Source organism: Moschus berezovskii, chromosome 3, assembly GCF_049115385.1.
Source record: "Moschus berezovskii isolate FMDL1 chromosome 3, NW_MosBer_1.0, whole genome shotgun sequence".
In the NCBI taxonomy this organism is placed as follows: domain Eukaryota; kingdom Metazoa; phylum Chordata; class Mammalia; order Artiodactyla; family Moschidae; genus Moschus; species Moschus berezovskii.
Genome location: NC_142462.1, coordinates 64,249,341 through 64,254,847, shown reverse-complemented (window position 1 = coordinate 64,254,847; position 5,507 = coordinate 64,249,341). Strand labels below are relative to the sequence as shown.

General features: G+C 41.6%; 1 pseudogene; it reads right to left on the bottom strand.

Annotated features, from left to right (window-relative positions):
* Nucleotides 1-3,587: 3,587 nt before the first annotated feature.
* LOC129551941 (stress-induced-phosphoprotein 1 pseudogene) lies at nt 3,588-5,145 on the bottom strand (annotated as a pseudogene).
* Nucleotides 5,146-5,507: the final 362 nt, after the last annotated feature.

Sequence of the window (5,507 nt, the reverse complement as noted above, 5' to 3'; positions counted from 1 at the left end):
AGGGCTTAGTATTCCTGTGGGACAGGTCCAAACCGAAGACAGTAATGGGAGATACTGGGGGACTGGGCCTCACTGAGAATATGATGAGGAAGATTAAATGCTTTGACAATCATGTAGTGCTGCAAAGAGCTCTTAGCAAGCGAGCTGGGCACAATACTTCATCTTGACTTTCCCACTCTTCAGCCTTCCTCTAGAGGAGCTCCATATTGTCCTGGCTTCTGAGAGGATCCATGCTACATCCTGCTGATTGTCACATTTTTAATACCAACCCAAATCTCTCTTTTGAACTGCAATTGCATATGACCTCACTGCCTGTTCAACACCTCCAACATGAATATCTCTGGAGGCATGGGTTGCAGTAGTGAACAAAAAAGCAAAAAAGAAAATCTATCATCCTAGAACTTATATTCTAGCCCCTACTCAAAATTTATCTCCCAAACAGAGGGGATATGGGTGTACCTATGGCTGATTCTTATTGATGTATGAGAGAAAAACTCAAAATTCTGTAAAGCAATTATCCTCCAGTTAAAAAAGTAAATAAAAAATTTAAAAAATTTCTGAACAGAAATCATATACCTTAAACTTGTCTAAGTCATTCAGTTGCACTGGCTAAAAATCACATCTCATTAGTTCTACATTTAAGGTGTTTTTCCTCTTCAGTGCCAACCCAATTATCCAAGAAAGCCATCATTTCTCTTCTAGGCATCTGTAAAAGGTTCCTAATAGTCCTCCTTCATCCACTTTTGTTCTCCTCACCATCTAAGCCAAATGGTTACTTTATTTTCCAGGAGTGGTCCTTTTAAAGTACAGACTGATTATAGCAGTCCCTTACTTAAAAATATTTCAAATACAATTTGAATAAAATTCAGAGCCTACCAGACTCAGCATGACCTGGCCCGAGCTTCCTCTGTAGCTTTCTCCCCTTTATGCTCTAAGTTTCAGACACAGTGACATTCTGTGAGTTCCTAACTATGCCAAAATCTTTTGCACTCTAGTGACACACTTCTTCCCTTTGTCTCTGTTAACTCGAAATTATTCAGGTTAAGCATCATTTTTTCTAGTCTACAATTCCTGCCAGACTACTTGTCCCTTTATATGTACATTTGTAGCATTTCTTTTTCACATGCTTGCCAGCATTGTAATTACTTGTGTGATGATCTGTTTAATGTCTATCTTAACCATTAGTCTGTAAGCTGCATTAAGGTAGGAATTTTATCCATCTTCTCCACCACAGAATTTTCAGTGATAATCACAGTGGGATAGGGCACTCATTGAATATGTGTTATATTTATTCAATCTAAGGAAAGGCTTCTCTAAACCAGTATTACAACACTAATAAGAGGTTATTATGGGAAAGGAAGGAATTGTACTACAGTAATTAGAAAAACTAATTTAAATAAAATTTTTATTTTCCAGATAAGAATAGTGAATTAATACAAAGTGCTGCAGGGAAAAATGAGTGTTGATAGTGCATAACCGATAGGAACATGACAGACATTGTAGCAGCTCCAGCCTGGATAGAATGAGAAGGGAAATGTCATGAAGGATGAGAAGTATCTTTTGTATTTGTGAAAGGAACTGCAGACCACATAGTGATTATAAATAGGACTTCTAGGGACCTTCCTGCACCAGGTATTTTGGAAACTATGATCTGCATTCAGATATTCAGATGTGGTGGAATACAGTTGTTTAGAGAGTAGTATAAAATACTTGACTGGGGAGGGTGGGACTCTAGGCAGCTGGTATGTGGAAAAAGCAGAAAACACTTCTTAGTTTGCCCACAGGTTTGCCCGTGAAGATTTTTCAATCCAGTTTAGAGTGCATAAATATTTCAAAAACTGAAAAGCTTTAAGTTTGAGAGTGGTCCTGTACTGGTAGAATGTGATTGTCTCTTGCACAGAATTCCTGTTGACTTCAGATTTCAAGAGAACAGATTGGGCCAAAATTACTTGCTGTGCAGTAATGATTTCATAATCAGAATATTATGTCTCAAGGCTTAGAATCTTCTAAATTATTCAAAAATTTTCTGAAAGTTTTATTTTTCAGCCTCAAAGACATGGTTTATTTTGTTTTGGGGAAGAGAACATGTGTCTATAATTCTGAGAGCTTGTTCTTTTATGAAAATAAATCAAGATAAATAGGTTATACATTTGGGAACATGGGAAGAATGTTTCCTGTATTTTAATCCCAAAATGTTGAGTAAAGCATTCAGAGTCTGCTCATTGCCAAATATTTCATCACTAGACCATGAAATGTATGGATGTGAGAGTTGGACTGTGAAGAAGGCTGATCACCGAAGAACTGATGCTTTTGAACTGTGGTGCTGGAGAAGACTCTTGAGAGTCCCTTGGACTGCAAGGAGATCCAACCAGTCCATTCTAAAGGAGATCAATCCTGAGTGTTCATTGGAAGGACTGATGCTAAAGCTGAAACTGCAATACTTTGGCCACCTCATGCGACGAGTTGACTCACTGGAAAAGACTCTGATGCTGGGAAGGATTGGGGGCGGGAGGAGAAGGGGACGACAGAGAATGAGATGGCTGGATGGCATCATCGACTCCGGGAGTTGGTGATGGACAGGGAGGCCTGGCGTGCTGTGATTCATGGGGTCGCAGGGAGTCGGACATGACTGAGCGACTGAACTGACTGACTGACTGAACTGAGACCATGAAAGCTCTACTAACGTGGAGCTCCTAGGTCAACATTAAAAACAGTTGTGAAGTTTTAAGTTGCTTTTGTTAATCAGTTGCTTTTTTTTCCCCCAAAGACAACCTTGATAATAATGCACAGTCACTTTCTTTCATTAATTAATCTTGATAAGAAGATCTGAATAGACTTCTGATTTCCTATTTCCTGTAACAGACCTAAGCTTAAACAAAGATATATTTTCTTTGTCTTTCTCTTGTCTGGTATTAACAATAAATAGAACTACTTTTTCTTTCCTGTTTTTTTTTTTTTTTTAAATGTGTAACCAGGCCTGACTGGCTGGTTTTGATGGTGAAGGGGTCATAGAGTTTATAGTGTGAAGACAGTTGGGACCTGAGGTTGGAAAGAACAGCCAGCCCCCCTGCCTGGTGGGTCGCTCTGATGGTAAAAGAATCTGCCTGCAATGCAGGAGACCCAGGTTTGATCCCTTGGGAAGATCTCCTGGAGAAGGGAATGGCTACCCACTCCAGTACTGTTGCCTGAAGAACTCTTGGACAGAAGAGCCTGGTGGGCTACAGTCCATGGGGTCACAGAGAGTCAAGGACACAACTGAGTGGCTAATGCTTTCACTCCCTGCCCACTGCCACCCCCAGACTCCACCAGTCACCAACTATGGCAGAGCAGCTTGGACAGTGACTGAGGAGCATGGGTGGGAGACATGAAATCTGGGGGCAGCAAGAGACAGTGTTAGTGCTAGAAGGGCCGAGAGGCTGCACAAATAACTGGAGTACAAATCTCTATCTTCCAGTTTGGTCTATATAAACATAGAGAGATAAGTTGTTCTCCTTTCCCTGTCTGTCCCTTCTGCTCCATGTTGCTTGCCACAGTTCTGGCTCCTTTTTCTATGTGAGGGTAAAGGGAAGGAGATGATGAGTGAGTCATCACCCAATTGCAATCAGACCCACCTCCATCAGCTTCTGGATCTTCCACATTATTGCAGGATTCTTTAAGTGTCTGCTGAGTGCCAGGGTTCTTCGGCATCTGTTCCAAGATAAGCCACATGGCCAGGTCATTCATCTATTGCACCTTGGCCATGGCCTATCACTTCACGTCTTCAAGGCTGTTGTGTTGGTGGTTCTGTAACACCGTGTAGCCATGGTGACTGTCAGCTACCTCCTTACAGTTGGAGTCCAGGTCTAGTGCTTTATAGTGGACATCCATGGCTTTTGTATAGTCCTTTGTTGATTCTTAGGGCAGCTGCTTTCCATGGATTACCCTTAGTCTGAGTCAGTTCTAACTGGATATATTTCTCACAGTCCTAGAGTACAGCTGAAACTCCAGTAGTTTGATGGAGCAGGCAGCTCACTTGATGTACAATTTGGTGTCTCTCAGGTTCCCATTTGATGGTTTCTGGCCTGGGGATAGTCCCCTTTCTGAATATATTCATTGCCTTTGTTCTTCTTTTCCAAAGTCAGGCCTGGGTTTATGTAGTCCAGGGTTTGGTGCTCTGCCAGAGACTTGTAGAAATGGATGGCATCCTTGTACTTTCCTTCCATGGATTAGGCTCTTCCAATTTGAGTGTAAGGTTTGGCAATCTGTTGATGATAGTCTTCTCACTTGTTTAGCCGCTCTTCAAAGGCCTTCTCACAAATCTCCTGACTTTCACTCTGGTCATCCTTTATGAAGTACCTGGCTCCTTGATTGGTCATGTGAGTCATGTTGGTGGGGTCCTGGTGTTGGCTCTGTCGTACTATTTAAGGCTGAGTCAAAGTTTTTTTTTTTTTCTTTCTCTTACAGGTATCCTTCCCCAACTCTTTTTCCTTCAGTGCCTGCTTCTTATTCTCTGGAAGATTTTCTTCCGTTGGCTCTGGCTTGGTCTCCTTTTTGGGAGAAGATGGTGGTGGTGGAGGTTTCTCAGCTTCTTTCTCCTTATCCATACTGCCCATATCACCTTGGAGGAGACACTAAGGGTAGTCATGACCTACAGATCTTGCAGTTTTAGCCCGGGTCAGATGGCCTGTTGTGTGTTGCTCTATCAGTTCCTGGTAGGTGGGATCCATTAGCAGTGTCCTTGTCCTGGAATCACTATCCAACTTCTGGTATAGATCAGACATGATGAAAGGATTCTTGAATTTCCCGTCTGCTGACCAGGGCTCCATATTCTGTAAACCATCTTTGAGCTGAGGATTGAGGATTATTTGCTTCATGTTTAAACTCTTGTCATAGGTTTGAGTGGTGATTTTTGAATGAGTTTAAAAACTCAAGAGCTACTGCTTTTAGGGAATAGAGCCCTTGCCCCAGTCAAGTCAACAGTTTTGTCACCATCCTTGTAAGCCTTCTGATGATCGCCTTTCTTGGTGAAGGACACTGAGCGATTGCTGGAGAGCACACGGTCTGGGGACCTAACTTATGTTTGAGGGCAGCACTGTGGTGCATCATTCATGTTGCCAGCACTCAGGGCCTCGTCACCTTTGGCTTTAGCTCATTTATCTTCTCCATAGCCTGGCCTCGCCAAACCCATTCAATAGGTTTGATCTGCTCTCTGTTCTCAGCCTAGAACTTTTAAAAAGATAGTCCCTTGATACTCTGGAAAACAGTTTGGCAGTTTCTTAAACTAAACATACAACTACTGTAACTCCCAGCTGTTATACTCTTGGGTGTTTATCCCAGAAAAAATAAAAAATTGTCCTCATGTAAAAACATGTAAATGAATGTCTATGACAGCTTTATTTGAAATAGCCAACAACTAAAAACAGATCACACTTTCCTCAATGGGTGAATGACTAAAGAAACTGGAATTCATATCCTTGAATACTACTCAGTAATAAGAAGGAAGTGGATTATTGATACATGCAACAATT